Here is a 20,239-nt window from a genome sequence, read left to right as displayed (position 1 = left end):
ATTCACCGCTCTTGTCTCCATTAACTTGGGAGCCACACGATAAGCCAATGTTCTAAGGATGGTGCATGGGATTTGCTTGTCTTCCTTGACTGCAGCTCCTGGCACCTAGGCCTTGAAGAGTGCTGGAACTGGATACATCTCACTCTGGGGGAGGACAGTCTGAGTCCAAAAAACTTGCAGTATAGCTGTAGGCTCAAGGGAAACATCTGCAAGGCAGCCTCCGCTCGGTGCCATCTCACTCTTCTAGCTTGGTGCTGAAAACGGAGGAAACGTGTCTTTGTATTAAACCTTGAAGAAAGACCACGATCTTTCAGGTGTTAATGCAATAGTCTTGGGAACCAGAGAGAAGCTCCTCTGGTGGTGCGCATGTGAGATACTTTCTCATTTCTCTACACATTTTTTCTTTGTAGCACACATACACTTAAACAGAAGGGGTATGCTGTGTGTTGAGTGATTTGACTGACCACTTTTACTTTGTGTAATTGTCTTAAAATATTAATCAAGTGGACACAGAGGATTAGGCAGGACTGTGCTAACAAATAGCTGGCCCTGGGCAAAGATAAGAATATCTTCCCCATACTAATCCTGCAGATAATAAGCATTTGAGAAAGTGCCTATTAATGCCAGATCTTTGATGTATGAATAGATGTTGATTGGAAGGTGATGTGGCACTTGTTTGCCCCCTACTGCTCCTTATTGAAAGCACCAGAGAGAAGACGCCAATAAAATCCAACAGAAGTGTATAGGAGAGTGTATAGAATGATGTTTGGGGGACTTCTCAGTATCCTACCAGGTCATTACACATAGGCACTACGAGTTGACATTCCTTTCTAGCAAGCATCCAGAAACAAATGAAAATAATGGGTTCCATCTCTTTTCAAATCCAACGAAGAACAAGGGGCAACAGCTTCTCCATTGTTTAAAGTGTGTCCCATGGACCCATTGGCATACAGTAGGCTAAAAGGGGAAAACACACTGGAATCTCTAGGCAAGCCCTCCCAAACGGCCAGATATGCTTTAGCTACTTACATTTTTGCCATGATTTCAAAGGTTTTTCTTCTTCATAAAATGCAACAAGCATTTGCAATGCAATAGGTCTCGCATTCACTCAAGTTTGAGCTATTGCCATTGTAAATGACAATGCCTTTTATTTATGTTTTAAAACATAAATAAAAGGCATTGTCATTTACAATACTAATAGCTTAAACTCTCGCAAATGTGATACCTATTGCATTGCAATCAAGGGCCTTCTCGACCTCTTGTTAGATTGTAAATATCAGAGGAAGAGACCAGCCTGACAAGTTTTCAAAGTAGTGGTAAATAGCGCAGTGAAGAAGATGTGTAAGTATTGTAAATTACACAGACACAAAGTGTGAAGTGAGAGTTACATATGATCCGAGCTATAAAAACTAACAAAGCGCTCCAACACCTTTCGCACTGTAATTACACTGTCAAGGCTCAGGGGGAAGAGCGGAAGGGGAAGGGCTATTTCCTGCCCTCTCCGTGATTTGAGCATGCAGTGTGGCATTGCGTAATGTCATTGCTATCTTTGGCCTAATAAGCACTCCAGATGTAGTAGGGCCCTGGCTTCACCTCCTGGTGCAGGGCGGGCTGTGCTTTATGGCACACAGGGAGGGAAGGAGGGATGGTCTTGGTTGCAGCTCTGGCCTCGTAAAGTGCCCCTGCTATTACTAGAGAGTGAGAGGCGCTGAGGTGGTATTGGTGGTGGTGGTGGTTGTATTGATGGTGGTGGCATTGGTGGTGGTGGTACTGGTAGTGGTGGTGGTGCTGGTAGTGGTGGTAGTGGTACTGGTGTTACTGGTACTGGTGGTGATGGTATTGGTGGTGGTGGTATTGGTGGTGGTACTGGTGGTGATACTGGAAGTAGTACTGGTGGTGGTAGTGGTGGTACTGGTGGTGGTGGTACTGGTGGTTGTGGTACTGGTGGTAGTGGTACTGGTGGTATTGGCGTTACTGGTGGTGGTATTGATGGTGATACTGGTGGTGGTATTTATGGTGGTACTGGTGATACTGGAACTGGTGGTACTGATAGTACTAGTACTGGTGGTACTTGTGGTGCTATTGGTGGTGGTACTGTTGGTGGTACTGGTGGTGCTATTGGTGGTGGTACTGGTGTTGGTGGTACTATTGGTTGTGGTGGTACCGGTGGTGGTGGTTCTAGTGGTGGTACTGGTGGTAATACTGGTGGTTGTGGTGCGGGTGGTAGTACTGGTGGTGGTGGTACGGGTGGTGGTACTGGTGGGGGTGGTGGTAATGGTGGTGGTACTGGTGGTGCTGGTACTGGTGGTAGTGGTGGTGGTGGTACTGGTTGTGGTGATACTTGGAACTGATGGTGGTGGTACTGGTGGTGGTGGTCTTAGTGGTGGTGGTACTGGTGACTGTACTGGTGGTGGTACTGGTGGTAGTGGTGCTGTTGGTACTGGTGGTATTGGTAGTGGTACTGGTGATACTGGTACTGGTAGTACTCGACTGGTGGTGGTGGTACTGGTGGTAGTACTGGTGGTGTTGGTACTGGTGGACATACTGGAACTGATGATGGTGCTGGTGGTAGTGGTGTGTGCTTCTTTAAGGCAATGTATTGTATGTCAGACGCACTTGAGGAATTATGAACTCTATTCAGTGCAGTGGTGCCTTAGACGCTTGTTACACGTCGCTTATCTGTAGCATATAATAGGAAACAGCTGCAAACTGCCACTTAATGCACTTCTGAATGGAACCCTATGTGGGCAGAGTATGTTTTTCTTCTCCTTCTGTTGAGTACCGGAGTCAAAGGACAGAAAGAAGCATGCAGTTTAAGTAGTTGTTATTCAAGCGACTGCAGCTCCTAGTCTGCGGGAATTTCCAGTATCCTCTTTCTTGGGTTTTGCTCTGCCAAGTTTAATTCACTATTGAATGTAAGCATTTAATGTGTGGCTCACATTATCATTGTCTTTATTCGTCTGAATCAAACATGCCTTAATAGTGGTGCAGACACATTACTGTTGGCATGTAAGAGTAAACTCCTGGCAGGTTAGGCCTCGTGATCAGGAGACGGAGTCTTAAGAGGCTAAACGTTGTGATTTACCACCTGTTGTGCTGGAGTCGTGTGTGCTGCTGCCTGCGTTTAATACAACATGACGGAAAGACGTGGAAGGGCTGTGAAGGCAACATTCTTCAGGCTACTTCGACATTATTTTATGGAAGGAAAAACTATTAAGTTTTAAGCTTCTTGGATAATATAGCAATAAGATGGTTTGCCGCATCTTGCTACCCCTTGACGTCTTATTGCAGATTGTCTGGTATCAGCAGTGGGTAAGTTCTTGCGAGACAACTGCAAGTACTACTTCCTGCCTTCAAAACTACGGATGCCAAAGCTGTAGAGCATTGGATCTGTGTCCTTCACAATGACAAGATGCACAATTGTGTACAGTCCATCCCCCTCAGTTTTCGCGACACAAGTGCTAAAGCCAGCACAGTGGAAGGGTACGCTAACTTTGTTATGAAAGAGGAACCCATATCACACCTGACAGCTATCCTCTCACTTTTACTTTTGAAATGAATAGAGCAAAACCGCAGCACCTTGCACGTCCAAACTGTTGACGAGTAAGACTTGTCTCCCTTCCTCGCCTGAACAAGGTTTGCCGGTCACCCGCTTGAGCTCTAAAAGCCCATTTCAACCTGTTTTTGCTTTCTTATATCAGCTGACCCATTCCGATTTGAAACACCAGTATACATTTAAATGTATCAAACCTCCGTAAGCATGTACATGCATTAGTCATGAAAGATAATAGTGCTCACTGACTACAATAACGCTGACCGTGTAACACCTCAAGTAAAAGATCCAGTCCTGATGGACGGTCACAAAAGGAGACAGGGCGGTAACAGGGAGGGGCTAAGAAGCCTTGTATTGAATCGGAAGCCAGCATTTACCAAAGACAATGCCACCAGCCAATGAAAAATATGGGCGGAGAGTGGGCGAGGCTTCCACAGCACTTCCACATCTAACCCAACTACAGCATGCCTCGCAGAGCGAGCACCGCATGCGCCCTGCAATGCTAGGCTCGACCTAAAAATGAACAACCATCTAAATTTGAAGTCTCCTTCGAGCTCGAAGACTAGGCCAATGGCCCTCCTGGCCCACAGTCTAAGGACCTTGATGTAGGAGGGAGTGTGGAAACAAGCATCTCCTACCTGAGTGCAGCCAGTCTTTCAAAGAAGCTGAGATCTATGGAAAGTACCAGTCAGGATTTGCCACCTTCTTCTTATGCATGCTACTAGGAGGCATTCATTTTGGAAATACCAGCATTGGAAATTACACAGTTTTGTTACTTCATTTATGTAATGATTAATGTGCCTGACGAGGCATTAAAATGCTTTTTGGTGAGTAGGAGGCTATTCACGAACAAATGGTTAGTGGTTAATCCAGTCGGTAGGTTTAGCCTTCTGCTCTAATCCATGCATTTACGTAGGCTTCTTTTTGATGGCAAATAATGCCACTAATTAATCAATAAGCATAAAAGAATTTTATGGTATTTCTCATAGATGATAAGCAATTCATCGAGTTTATGCAATTGGATCGTGGATGAGTAGATGGACAACAAAATCCCAGGGTTACAGCACTGCTTCCTTGGTGAAATGAACTCATGAGGTAACCTTACACTTACCGTAAAAGATAGATCTCATCCCCTTACTCCATGTAAGGATGGCAAAAGCAATTATGGAGTAGGTTAACAACTGAAACTTGAATGATATTTGGCATATATCACACCCAGAATATAGGGAATACCCACCCCATTAACAGTTCCATGACTTGCCTGTGAGAATGGATAGACTATGTAACACTGGACTGCCGCATTCCACAGTTTTGTAAATCCATTGGATGATAATCCACTATTACAGAGTTACTGACGGGTATGCAGAGGGCCACTTTCTTGATATGGTGACTAAAGGCAGCGGCCTTACAGGATACCACACTTCAGGGGGAATTAACCACAGAAATTCAACATTATTTTAAAGATAATGAAGGCACTTCTTCGTGCGATCTGGTTGAATGGGAAATGTTCACGATGGTGATTAGAGGGCCTTGTATGATGACAGTGTATGGAGGTTGAATAGACATAATTAAGGAAATAGTCGCCCTTGAAGAGCAGCTACGGAAATTAGAGATTATAGAGGATCAAGGTGAGGTGGAAAGCAACTATCTTGCCGCACTGAGAGAAAAGTAGGACTCATTTAAGGAATATGGAATGCATATATTCCAGAAACATGATTAAGGAGATAAAGCACAGAGACTACTCGCCTGACTGCTCCATTCGGAGACCAGGGGCGGCTAAACTGAAAGCATGCAAAATGAAGAAGGAGAAGTTAAATACATGCTGTAAGAAATAGATTATATATTTTTGACTGAGATTTTAAATAATATGCCAAACAGGATTATGCCTTACTTAAAGAGGTGGCAGATGATTTGAAAGTCAAGACCGTTGACTGTCACCAGAAATGTTGCATACTTAGACACTTCCAAAAATATGGACCCGCCTTTTGTAGATCCAAAAGGGTTGCACAGCCTTATGCACTAGTGTTTGAATTTCATCCACTTAAACCACAGTAATCAAAGTCTTTATTCTTATTGATCATGCTTTTATTCACAGTTAATCCATCATGCCAAAGACTCGGAATTCCACAATCTTATGCATGTTGCTTATTCCAAAATTTCCCATCCAGGCCTATTCTAGAACAGTTAAACAGATTTCCGAGTTCTTCTATTTACGATCTTTACACCCAATGCATTTCGGTTTATTTTAAACCTTCTTCAGGGGTATCTGTAGTTTGTAAAAGATATATATGCGACTGTCAGCCACAAGATCATAATAATATTAACATCCAATCACTGATTTAATCATATGACCATAACATGGAAAAATCATCTTAAATAACCCCGCTATAAACTAAAACATAATGTGAATTAATCCACCCCTTTGCTCCCGCCCATGTAACATCCAACAGACAAAAATGTGTTTATACTTGTGTCATTATTAGTGTGCCCCACGCTTTTAACCCAAATTGCTCGACACCAAACAACCCCATGTTTTCACTAAACTCATATAGTGCTCTCATCGCTGTATGTAAACTCACCCCCACGCCTCATTCTTGTCACTTCTCCCATTATCATTTATATAAACTCTTACATACCTGATGTAATCTACTTTTGCAAGCGCCTTGTTCTTCCCATGCGCACACAACATAACTGATTAACCACCCAATGCTCACTCACTAACTTAAAAACGACGTAACCAACCCCACCTGCAAACGCCGTGATTAGCACGTATTGCGTCCAAATGTACCCGCCCCACCGAAACTCCTTGTTTAAAGCAATACCACCCATATCCTAAATCGTGTGCTTAAAAATAATTCACTTCCTCATTTAATCTCAAAATCAACACATGCGTGAATCCCCGTAAAATGACCTCATGTCTAATAGTCACTGTATATTAACTCCTTCATATTGGTATTTCTCATAAACAGTCTTTGACGTGAAAACGAATCCTCTAATGCTCTTTACTTATTTTCTTCCATCGGGGTGCTAACCAGGGTTGGCATACTTAGACACGCCATTGATAGTTCAGGAGGTAAAGAAGATGATAGTCAATTTGGGAAAGAGAACGAATCTCCAGCTTGTCCATCGAGTTCTATGCTACGTACGTGGGCTTGTTGGCACCAAGACTTACTGAGATGTATAAGGTGGTGTACTGAGGTTGCAATTCATCCTTCTTTAAATGTGGTGCTGATAGTGTCCTTTCAAGCTGAGCAGAGATCCACAGACAGTCGCTTCATATAGGCCTTTATCCTAAAAACATTATAAAATATTCAGTAAGGACATCACTAAACCCAGATTAGCAAGGATTTGCTCCTGGTTTCAATACTGCTGTGAATATATAGTGATGGTTTCATTTGCTTGGGAATACCCCTGACTCTGCAGCTATGCCAGCTGTAGTAGCTATAGACTTCGAGAAAGCATTTGAAAGAGCAAATCAGTTTTACAACGCTGTGCAAGTTTCGGATAGGTGATGCACTGCTAAACAGGTATACAGCGATATGCCAAACTAATGACTGGGGAACGTACACATAATATTGGAGCAATATAGGATAGGCAGAGGTACGTGTCAGGGGTGTCGTCTTTGGTTTTAGCATTGGTCATGGAACATGAGGGACGTGGGCACGTTCCAAGGGCAATAGTTTTGGCACTCCTATAAACTACATGAAGCATGCCATATCACTGAAGGGAAACAACCTTTACAACGCAGTCATTACATCGCACTACCTTTACATAGCAGTCATTACATCACAACATCCTTTACATCGCATGTCATTTCAATGCAGCCATTACATCGCATGTCATTAAAACGCATGTCACTACAACGCAGGCAATACATCGCAAGTCATTACAATGCATACCATTACCACGCATAGTACCCCTACACTATCCAACACTTACCCTACTGTTGCACTCACTGGAGTTAGAATAGTAATTTTTACCCCTACACTATCCAACACTTACCCTACTGTTGCACTCACTGGAGTTAGAATAGTCATTTTTACCCCTACACTATCCAACACTTACCCTACTGTTGCACTCACTGGAGTTAGAATAGTAATTTTTACCCATATACTATCCAACACTTACCTTAAATGCGATGTAATGGTATGCATTGTAATGGTATGCGTTGTAAACGTATAATGCGATGTAATGGAATGCATTGTAAAGGTAGTTTCTGAAAATATGATGTAATGGCATGCATTGTAAAAGAATGCGTTGTAAAGGATGTTGCGATGTAAAAACTGCGTTGTAAAGGCATGCGTTGTAACTGAATGCTGATGACCTGGTCTTGTTGTTGCTCAATATCAGCAGCTATAAATTCCCTATAACCTTTATTTTTTTCAGTAAATGTCTATGGTTTTTCAGTGCTATTTCCAAACTTTAAAATCTCTGTAACCTAGGTGTGTGAGTGGTTGTGTGGGTGTGTGAGTAGTGTGTGGTGAGTGTGTGAGTGCATGTGTGAGTGGCTTGTGGGTCTGTGAGTGGGTGTGTGTGAGTGGTTTTCTGGGTCTCTGAGTGGCTGTATGGGTGTGTGAGTGGTTGTGTAAGTGGGGGTGTGAGTGGTCGTGTTGGTGTGTACGTGGGTGAGTGAGTGCCTGTGTGGGTCTGTGAGTGAGTGGGTGTGTGAGTAGTTCTCTGGGTCTCTGAGTGGGCATGTGAATGGTGTTCTGGGTCTCTGAGTAGGTGTGTGAGTGGCTGTTTGGATGTGTGAGTGGTTTTGTGGGTGTGTGAGTAAGTGTGTGAGTGGGTGTATTTTTTTTTAAATGGTATCTGGATTTTTAGATCCACTGCAGATTCACACGAGGGGCCAAGCTGAGAACTGCAGCGGATCTGCGAATTTTTGCACGCACCAAAAAAAAACTTTTGGGACAATTTATTGCCCATGAGGGGGCCCTTAAAGACCCTTCCATCAGTCCCATGGGGTCAGGATATGTTTATCCTGACCCCTTATATCATGTTTACATATTTACACTCTAAAGTGTAACCATGCCCCGATTGACCAATTAGTAGCCATAACTTTTCTCTTAGGTTGAGGTCAGCCAATCACAGCATTGCTTTTGGCAGGTGGATCTAAATCTCTAGATATACATAAATATTTTTTCTTTAATAACCCCAAATCTACTAAACAGATTTACAACAAATTACAGAAAGCACTCTTTCTGGATCAAGATCTAACTTTTCAAATTTGGTATAATTCCATTAAGCAGTTCGGGCTGTAGTAGTGTCTAAAATCCCTATGGGAAATTGCTTGGGGAGAATGCATTTTTGGGACCCCCCTTTTCTCAGCCTCTGCTTGACGAATCACCTCAAAACTTTCCAGACAACAGCTGGAGTGAGTGAAAAACTAGTTTTGAACATTTTGTGAAGATTCGTCAAACTGCGCCAAAATTATTAGCAAAACCAAAACGTTTACTTATGGAAACTAGGTACTAACTACAACTATATACTAGCGACGGCTAGTGGTTAATATGTATACACACGCATTTCATTGTTATGGGGTGGGTAGGGGTATAGAGTGGTAAGGGTATTTTTAGGGTTTAGGGAAGGGTATTGGATGGAAAGGGTATTTTTTAGGTTTTAGGGGTAAATTAGGGTATTGGGTTGTAATGGTATTGTTAGAGTTTAGGGGTGGGTAAGGGTATTGGGTAGTAAGGGTCTTTTTAGGGTTGGGGTGGATAAGGGTATTAGGGTGGAAGGGTATTTTTAGGGTTTAGGGTGGTAAGGGTATTTTTAGGGCTTAGGGGTGGGTAAGGGAATTGAGTGGTAAGGGTGTATTTAGGGTTTATGGATGGATAAAGGTATTTGGTGGAAAGGGTATTTTTCTTGTTGTAGTGGTGGGTAAGAGTATTGGGTTGTAAGGGGGTTAATAGGGTTTTGGCATGGGTAACGGTATAGGGTGGTAGAAGTATTTTAGGGATGGGTAAGCGTATATAGGGTTGTAAATGTATTTTAGGGTTTAGGGATGGGTAGGGGCATAGGGTGATAAGGTTATTTTTAGCATTGGGGTGATTAAGGGTATCAGGTGGTAAGGGTATTTGGGGGTTTTAGGGATGGGTATGAGTACAAGGTGATAAGGGTATTTTAGGATGGGTAGAGACTTATCGTGGTAACGGTAATTAATAAAGAGGGGTTGCTAGGGGTTTCCCCTCAATACAAATTAAATTTGTTTATGTAGAAAACAAGACAAAAAATATATAAATATATATATATATACATTTTTTCATCTTGTTTTTATATTATTTATTATATATATATAGATACAAACACACACACACATATATATATATATATATATTTCACGTACCTCATTTAAACTTACCTGTGTAGTAAAGGTGGATGCCTGGTAAATGCATGTGTTGTAAAAAATGTGTGGTAAATAGGATTAGTTACTTACCTGTAATCCTAGTTCTGATCAAGGGGTATACTCATCAAAGTCATAATCTATGAATAATCCCCGCCCATGTGCGGGATCCCGGAGCATATAGAAAATACATATATATACATATATATATATATGCGAAAACATATACATGCAGCCTAAAATGTTTCAAACATGGCAAAAATGCTGAAATGACATAGGTTTGCATTGTAGTACCCCTAACCCATAAGGAAAAAAGGAAGCACTAAACAATTGTCATACAATAATGCTTTATTGGCATAAAGCAAACTTGTAAAAGCCTGTAGGCTGCAGCAGAGTACTAAGAAACAAAGAAAACTGACACCTTGCCTTTAAGGCATTAGAGTAGGGTTACCGTGCCTTTATGACCTGCAGGAGACCCCTTGCTCCCATGATGCACCACAGGTGGCAGTGAGGTCAGTTCTTTTTGACGGTGCATATGCACCTGAGTAGATCTGCAATCAATAAACAATAACTTGAAGAGAATACTCGTCCGGGGAGGTGGGTGGGTCGCTTATGACTTTGATGAGTATACCCCTGGATGAGAACTAGGATTACAGGTAAGTAACTAATCCTTCTGATCCAGGAGATACTCATCAATAGTCATAATCTATGAATAGAGTACTAAGCCCATACCTAAAGTCTCGCGGGCGAGTAACAGAGCATATAGAACATGAAGTAACATCACATTCAAACAGCAGTTATGCAAACAAATTCCTCAAAGAAGCCTGCCCCACCTGGGCATCGGCCTGTGCATCTGAATCTAGGCAGTAATGGCGTGTAAAGGTATGTATCGAGCGCCATGTAGCCGCCTTGCAAATCTCAGATATAGGAACGTTGCGAAGGAGAGCTGTAGTAGAAGCTTTTCCTTTGGTAGAGTGTGCTCGTGGTCTGCCCTACAGAACCTTGTTGGCTAGTTGGTAAGACAAGGCTATACAGGAGACGACCCATCTAGAAATAGATCTTTTGGAAGCAGCCAGCCCGGTATTTGTTGAACCATAATTGACAAAGAGCCGGTCAGACTTTCTAAGTGAAAGGGTTTTATCAAGGTAAAACTTCAATACCCTCCGGAGGTCTAGAGAATGTAAAGCTCTCTCCGGGGTAGTGGTTGGCAGAGGAAAGAAAGTGGGCAACGTGAGAATCTGATTGATGTGAAAATCCGAGACCACCTTGGGCAGGAAACTCGAATGAGTCCGCAGCACCACTCTATTGGCGTGGAAAACAGTGTAAGGCTCCTTGCAGCATAGGGCCTGAATCTCACTTACCCTGCGGGCTGAAGTGATGGCTACTAAGAAAGCAGCCTTCCAGGTCAAATGCTGCAAAGATGCGTTATGAATAGGCTCGAAAGGAGCACCCATCAATTTGGTGAGGACAATGTTAAGCTCCCAGGGAGGCGAAGGGGACCTCACTGGTGGAAACACTTTCTTAAGCCCCTCTAGGAAATCTTTGACCACAGGCACTTGAAAGAATGAGGTCTGGGTAGGAGACTTTCTATAAGCTGTGATAGCAGCTAAGTGGACCCTGATGGAGGGGTACTTCAGGCCTGACCTTGCCATGTGCAGTAAGTATGGAAGAATCACTTGCTCTTGACCTTGAGTCGGATCAAGAGTGTTGTCCCTACACCAAAGGTAAAATCTCTTCCACTTGAAAGCATAAGACTTTCTGGTGGAGGGCCTCTTTGATTCTCTAAGAATGTTCCTACAGTCAGCCGAAAGGTCTAGATGTCCGTACTGGATGACTTCAGGAGCCATGCAGTCAACCAGAGAGAGGGGAGGTTGGGATGGAACACTCTCCCCTCGTTCTTGGTCAGTAAGTCCGGGCAGCAGGGCAGTCTCCAGTGTGGAACCTCTGACAGTTGGATGAGATCAGGTACCACCACTGGCGTGGGCACTCCGGTGCTATCAGGATAATTCTGGTGTTGGTCCTGTAGAACTTCTGTATGACCGCCGGGATTAGAGGGAGCGGAGGAAAAGCGTACAGCAATGTCTGCGACCAGCTGACCAAAAGTGCATTATCCTGTGATCCCTGCTGGGGGAATCTGGATGCGAAGATGGGGCATTTCGTGTTTGTCACGTCTGCAAACAGATCGATGTCCGGCACTCCCCATTGCCGGAAGACCTCCTGAGCGACGCCTTCGTTGAGCACCCAATCGTGCGCTTCTACGAAGTCTCTGCTGAGGTCATCTGCCTACACGTTCAGGGTTCCTGGAAGGTGGACTGCGATGATTGAGAGACCTCTCGCCAGCAGCCACTGCCAAATGGATTGGGCTTCCAGAGACAGGACTCGTGACCTGGTGCCTCCTTGCTTGTTCAGATAGAACATAGTTGTTGTGTTGTCTGTCTGAATCTGAATGTGGCTGGATTGAAGAGACGAATACAGGGATTTGAGCTCCAGATGGACCGCCCATAGCTCCAAGAAGTTGATGTGATAACTTCTTTCTGTGTCGGACCAGAGACCTTGTACCTGAAGCTGGCCCATATGAGCACCCCAGCCTTGCATTGAGGCATCTGTGACCACTGTCTGTGTTGGAGGCGTCTGATGAAAAGGGACCCCTTGCAGCAGGTGAGAACGTTTCATCCACCATCTGATGGAGTCCCTGGCAGCTTGGTGGAGAGAGACAGGATCTTCCCAGCGACCTGACCTCTGAAACCATTGATCTTCGAGTGCTTGTTGTAGAGGCCGCATGTGAAGGCGTGCATTGGGTACAATGTAAATGCACGAGGCCATCGACCTCAGTAGTGAAGTAACTTGCCTGGCTGTGGGGAGTGCAGTGTCGACAAGAGTGTGGCACTTGAGAAGCATTAATGACAACCTCTCCTCCGAAGGACACACACTTGCCTCTGCATAGTCCAGGGAGGCGCCCAGACAGTGTATCCGTTGAGTGGGGTTGAGGACTGACTTCTTGTAGTTGACTTGCAACCCCAAGGAATGCAGCAGGTTGAGGCAGTATGAGAGATGGCTCTGGAGTAGCACAGGTGTGGAGCTTTTCAGGAGCCAGTCGTCTAGGTAAGGATAGACGAAGATCTTCCGCCTGCGGAGGAAGGCAGCCACCACCGCCATGCACTTGGAGAATGTCCGTGGGGCGGGTTTGAAACCGAACGGAAGCACTCGATACTGGTAGTGGTGACGAGAGACCTGAAACCTGAGGAATTAGCGATGTTTCACTGAGACAGGAATGTGGAAGTAGGCGTCCTGCAGGTCGATGGCACACATCCAGTCTCCCTTGTGAATGTGTGGAAAGATTTGATGCAGGGCTAGCATTCTGAATTTTTCCTTTCTAATAAACCTGTTCAGCAGGCGCAGGTCGAGGATAGGTCTGTACTCTTTGGCTACTCCTCGCTTTTGGAGTAAGAAGTAGCGGGAGTATACCCCCTGGTTTCTTTGGAGAGGTGGGACTTCCTCTATGGCCCTCTTGGATAGTAGGATAGATACTTCATCCTGTAAAAGCCGGCTTTGAAGTTGAGGAAGGCGCTTCAATTGCGGGGGCATTTGCGGAGGGGGAGACTTGAACCGTAGCAAGTAACCATGCTGCACAATATTCAGCATCCATTTGTCTCTTGTAATGGTTTCCCACTCTTCCAGGTGAAAAACTATACTCCCTCCTACCGGAGTGGCGAATGGGTGCGGAGGAAGCAATGCCTCACTGTTTGGAAGGCTGCTTAGTGGTGGACTGTTGCCGCTTGCTGTTCCCTCTACCTCTACCACGACCCTGGGGCCTCTGCTGGTTCTGGGAGGACCATTGAGGGGTTTGAACCCTCTGCTGGAAGGAACGTTTGTCGCCCTGACGAAAGCGCTTCCGGTATTCTTTGCGCTTCTCCAGACCAACAGCCTTGACAGTATCCAGCTCTGTCTTCATTTAATTCATTTCCTCATCGGCCTGAGCCCCGAACAAGGAGGAACCGTTAAATGGAAGATTTAGAATCTTCTTCTGTGCATCAGGCTTGAGGCCTGTGAGGCACAGCCAGGCTGAGCACCGTGAACAGACACCATGGGAGTAACCATGAGCAGCGAGATCTGAAGCGTCCGCTGCCGCACTTATGACTTGATTGGCTACTAGCCCACCTTCCAGTAGAATTTCGCTGAAGTATTGCCGGTCTTCTTTGGGGAGCTTTTCGGTGAACCTTGAGAGGGAGTCCCAAAGAGACCTGTCATATCGCCAGAGAAGGGCTGAGGCTCTTGCAATCTTCATGGAAGAAGCCAACGTATTGCACATTTTCCTGCCATAAGTCCATCTGCTTACTGTCCTTCTCTGGGGGGACAGAAGATGACACAGACGCTGAGTGAGACCTCATGGCTGCCGCCACAATGACGGAGTCCGCTGGTGGATCAGCTTTGAGAAATAAGGGATCCTCGGCTGGGGCCTTATACTTTTTGGCAATCCTGGATGGTACGGAGCCCACCGTAGCAGGGGTGAGGAATGTGGCCATAGCTGGTTCCAAGAGTCCTGGTACCAAAGGAAGCAGCGGTCTAGGAGCTGTGCGATGGTGTAAGGTGTCGAAGATGATCGATGTGGGAACTACCGGGGTATGCAAAGTGATGTTCAGTTTCTGCGCACCCCTACCCAGGACATCTGATAAGGTTGCAATGTCATCGATGGGAGAAACCCACGATGGAGGAGTCGAGGAGAAGGTCGGAGAATAGTCCCGGACCGAGGACCTCGTGGAGTAAGACCATGTGGGCGATCTTGTGCGTCTTCTCTTATGGGGACGGTTGTGATGGGAGCTGCGACGACCCCTGGACCTGGATCGTTGCCTAGAAGGTGATCTTGGTCTCCTGGGGGGAGAATTGCTTCTCTGAGGAGAGATCCTAGAAGGCGAGTAAGTGCGAGAGTAGTCCGAGCTCGGACTCCTGCAGTCACCTGTCCCAACACCTTCCAGCCAGTGAGGCAACAGAACGTACTTCTCTCCAGCTTTAGGCGATTTCTCCGGTGAAATTTGCACAATATGCAGTCCTGGGGTCGATGACTGGTCCCCAGATGACATCTCCTCTTTGACCGCTGCACTTTCTGGGTCTCTTCGACGGCGACTTAGAGGTCGACGGCGAATCTCCTGTTACCTTCTTCTTTGAGGACTCAGGAGAGGTGGTATGTCGCCGTTTTCGGTGGTGGAAGACACACAATGCACACAGAGTGTGGATCTGCCAGTGCCATCTTATTGCCACAGGAAGGGCATTTCCTGAATAAGGCATGCATTCTGACTGGAAAAAATTAGTGATAGACCAAAAAACCAGTAGAATAAGCCTTAAGGAGTCAGAAAATGTCGAGTTTTCTGAGAAAATATTAAATAAATCACTTTCAGTCAAAAAACTGAAGAGCTCAAGCTCCAGGATCCTCATAGAAGGAGCCGTCAAAAAGAACTGACCTAACTGCCACCTGTGGTGCATCATGGGAGCAAGGGGTCTCCTGCAGGTCTTAAAGGCACGGTACCCCTACTCTAATGCCTTAAAGGCAAGGTGTCAGTTTTCTTTGTTTCTTAGTACTCTGCTGCAGCCTACAGGCAAATGCCTGCAATTACAAGTTTGCTTTATGGCAATAAAGCATTATTGTATGACAATTGTTTAGTGCTTCCCTTTTTCCTTATGAGTTAGGGGTACTACAATGCAAACCTATGTAATTTCAGCATTTTTGCCATGTTTGAAACATTTTAGGCTGCATGTATATGTTTTCACATATGCATATATATGTATTTTCTATATGCTCCGGGATCCCGCACATGGGCGGGGATTATTCATAGATTATGACTATTGATGAGTATCCCCTGGATGAGAACCTGCTTTGTAACGTTCTACAACAGTGGTTCCCAAAGTGTGGTCCATGTACCCCCAAGGGTCACATTCCCGGGGGGTCCTAGGGCAGCAGTTTTAAAAGCACTGCAATGTTCCTTGTTTTCAGGTAACAATAAAAGTCTCAAGATAACTTCGGTGATTAATGTACCTGCTGGAGAAAGATGAGAGTTTTGTCCAGAGGCAGCTTTGACTTATATAAGGAAATGCAGATGGTTAATATACCTGCTGCAAAGAACGTGTACCATGCGTTTAAAAAACAGTATTTGATGTGCCTAACTCAGTGAGTAACTGCTTTTGTCACAGAGATTCTATTGTTACTGTGCAGTTCTCAATTATAATCGTAATCTAGCAGAGTGAGCTAAGAACGGTCAAAAAGCTTCAGGCAAACTGCAAAACTGCATGGTAAGAGTTAGTAAGTTATGTTTTTTTCCTAGTCTTTCATTATCCTGATGCTGCTAAAAAAGGTTTACTTTGGTAGAAATAAAGTCTTATTATTAAAGTCATCGCTAACCACTGTGTTATGTTCTGAATCTGGAGTTTGTGCTTCTCCAGACCAAGCACTCTTGAAAAATGCCAACCACTATGAATGACATGTGAATCCTACACCTTGTAGTACCCTTTGCCTTATGTAACATTTTCTATTCACTAATTTACACATGTATGATTCATTTTCTCTATATGTTTGTGATGTAAAGTGCTCTAACACCCTACACTGGTATGAGAGGTGCTATAAAACAAATTAAATAAATGTGACAGAGGAGCTATAGAGAGATGAGAGGTACTGTTGGAGGGTGATAATGAGGGAATCATTGAAGAGTCCCAACACAGTTTGTCGTATCCTGGTGCAGGTCATCATTTACTATGCTTTAAAAACGAATATAAATCAATATACAATGACAAATGTTTTGTAGAATGCACCATTTCCCCCCACATTTTCTTGGGGGGAGAGCCTCCCCAAAGCCCTCTTTGTAGTGGTCAGGCTCACTCGCCGCACTTGGTGTGCACCATATGGGAACTGGTCTGACAACATTTGTCAGGGCTGCTTTGGGTTTCCAGTCCGGCCCTGTTAGGAGCAGGAGCCTCGTACTGCAAAATAAAACCGAACATTGAAAAGTTAGTCGCCGAGATAAAGCACCATCCTCCCCATTACAATTTTTAGATTTTTGCAAATATTTTCAATATAAAATACTAAGATCTTTGGTAATTCGAATATTTGTTTGGTGTGCACACATGTTTATATTTTTTCAAATTACTGTCTGTGAGAAGCAGGCCTGGTATATGATGTCCACTTATGTAAGTGGGCACCCTGCACCAGTCCAGACAACCCTTATGGTGATTTAAGACGTCTTAGATAACCTTAGAAAGCTCTCTAAGTGTTAGCTGTGGAGAGCAGCCTTCAGGCTTAGTCCAGAGGGAGTGTAAAGCAGCTTGTTTTACCAGAAAGAAATCTTATAGTATAGATTAAGTGAAAAGAACCACACCAAGTATTTATTTAAATATGTATTTATTATAAAATACTCTCTAGTATGTTCAAATATCTCCTACACAGAGATAAACATAATGCACACAATACTTTAGCAAAGAAACACAGTAAACAGCACGTAATACACATTGGACCCAGGGGGGGACCAAACCATATACTAAGAAAGTGGTATAAGAACCACAACTCGGGTCAAAACAATGTCGAGAGGACGTAAAAGTGTTGGGGACCCAAGGAACCACCCAAGGTGAGTAGATAGGGAACCCACGGAGAGCGTGTGCAGTGTGGGAACACAACCGCGTGCTCTGTACAACTCTACGTGTAAGTCGCAGTTGGATTTTTAAAGATTAAGGACCCTTCCCAGTGGCACCTGAAGAAACCCACTGAAAGACCCTCCAGGGAAGCTGGGTGCACACCTGTGAAGTGGTGTTGAAAACCGCTGTCAAACTCAGTGGAGGACTTCAGGAAAGAGACACTGCTGAAGAAGGAGAAAGTTTCCAGTGGAACCTAAAGGTGGATTCTAGATGAGAGGTACCTGCAAGCAGAGGGGACAGAGTCTATGTCACTCAGGAGTGACCAGGAGACTTGGAAGATGAATGCACTCCGATGTCGAGTGTTGCAGGATGGGGGACGATGACCTTGACTCTGAAGCTGTGAGGACCAGGCAGCGCTGAGGAGGACCAGGAGACACGTGAAAGCTGTCCCACATAGGATGTCGAGTGCTGAGGGGTCGGTGTCTGGCGTGAGCACCAACAAGTCTTGGCAAATGCAACCAATGCGGGAAGTGAAGAATCAATGTCAGGACCAGCAAGGTCAAGGCGACTTACCACAAGCAGGGGAGTCAGGGCAGGCCCCAAGCAATCAGGAGAGCCCAAAAAAAACAAGTGTGAACCTTAAGTGGACCCAAATGCCAGAGGCACTGGAGTCGCAAGAGGACCTCAAGCAGCTCACCAAAAGATGCAGGCCACGATGCACACGATGTGGTGTGGCTGAAGATTCTGGTCACTGGAGGTGCTTGAGATTGGGGCTACTTGAAGCCCAAATATTTTCTTGGGAGGAAGCCAACAAGCCTTTGCAACTGCAAGTTGACGCAGTGCTCAGTGGTTCAGTTATTGCAACCCCCACGAGGGATACTGGCCTCAAACTTGGTGAGAGGGCAAGGCAGGTCTCGGGAGTTGCGAAAAACTACCACCTGTGTTGCAGAACCTTACTGAGTCCAGAGGAGCTCAGGATCAGCAGACCGGTCGACTTAGTTGCGGTGCCTGCGAATGGAGGGGAGTGACTCCTTCACTCCAAGGGAGATTCCTTCAAGTGTCTTTGAAGCTTCACAGGCCTTGGAAGGTTCCTGTATGATGCACAGGCACAGACGATGCAAAAGACTGGAACAGAGACTAAGTCAGGCCCAAAGTTCAAACAGTAGAAGAAGAAGTCGTGTCTGATCTGAATCTTATCCCACGACGAATCTAGGGACCTACACCCAGGTAACCCCTTAAGTATCCTAGGGGAAGGGTTGGGAAGAAACCTATACGAAGGAAAGTAACCTGCCAATAGCTATATGATAAAACAAGGCCCAGTGCAGGGTCCAAAAGGATAGATGCTCAAGACCAAAAGGCAAACCAGGACAAGGGGCAACTCAGAAAAAGTGTGTCACAGAATTTATTAAATCATTTTTTATTTTTTTGTTTTTTTTAATAGATTTACTTGAAATTATACATGGATATACACACACAATTTTTTTTACTTTAGACGTATTGATAAATTACACCCGACAAGGTTGAAAGTGAGGAACCTAGCAAGTTTCACATATAAAACAGATAATCATCCCACACACTCCCTCAAAACAACACAGTCATACTACTACACATTCAACAGCAACATCAAACCTCGAGTCATATCAGTACACATAAAATAAAAACAATGGGTAATTGAAGGGAAATTCTGTAATTCAAATTCCCTAGAGGGAATTTCAGCAGCCCAATAGGCTAAAGAACACCGGTAAATACGATCTCGAGAGCCCAATGGGCTTACAAACGCCAACGCGCGTTTCGGTGTCACGACCAGATGGGGGCTACACCTTCATCAGGTCGAGGGAGGGCATGTGAGGTGGGACGAACACACCTGGGAATAAAAAACTGTATAAGTACATACAAATATAAATACACATTCAGTTGCCCACAAAATATACGCATGGGGTGATAATTACATGATTATAGAATAGGCATTTCATATGCGGGGTATCACTAGGGTTTATGTTACGTTTAATAGTCATGTGGATATCCGCAAAGGGGGCCTGCATTAATTGACTCAATTGTCACATAGGTTTGCCATCGGTCAGGAGAAGGGGATATAACATTAAGCAAGATAAAAATTAAAATTAGGAATATTGTGCAAGGACAGGGGAGTGAAGAAGAAGCAGATCAAGAAACAATAAAAGATATAAATGCGTGTTAAGGTGATACAACATATATGTTCATGAACATATATCCAGGCATAAAAGATAAAGGAATATAGGAAAAGGTCCTCACCAGAGACAAAACAGTTGAGAAAAGTGCGCGATACAAAGCGCCGGATGCGCATCAAAGGGTGAACCATTAAGAGCTGAAAGGGACAAACATATAACTCAGCCAAGCAACCTTACAGCCCACATAAGGGAAACGAAAATAATTAAGGACCACATTACGTGGGAAGGCATAAGAGAGTGCTCAACAAAATAAAATAAAATAAAATAAAAAGGCCAAGGGATACCTCTCAAAAAATGGCTCTCAGCAGCAGTAGAGGTTCTCAAAAGATGAACAGGGTTCCAGTAATTAGAAAGCGCCTGGGATATTGATGCTTCTAAGAAAAGGTGGGAACAGAGGCAAAAATAGAAAGTTAGGTCCCACCAATAATTAGGATCCGGCTAGGATGGCCAAAGATGAATTAAAGATGTAACAAGGCCACCCACCGGTAATCGGTCTAAGCAACGGTCCAAATGCAAATACAG

The sequence above is a fragment of the Triturus cristatus genome, chromosome 7, assembly GCF_964204655.1.
Source record: "Triturus cristatus chromosome 7, aTriCri1.1, whole genome shotgun sequence".
NCBI classification, from domain to species: Eukaryota; Metazoa; Chordata; class Amphibia; order Caudata; family Salamandridae; genus Triturus; species Triturus cristatus.
The sequence above is the reverse complement of the archived record's forward strand: the minus strand, read 5'-3'. Positions refer to the sequence as shown.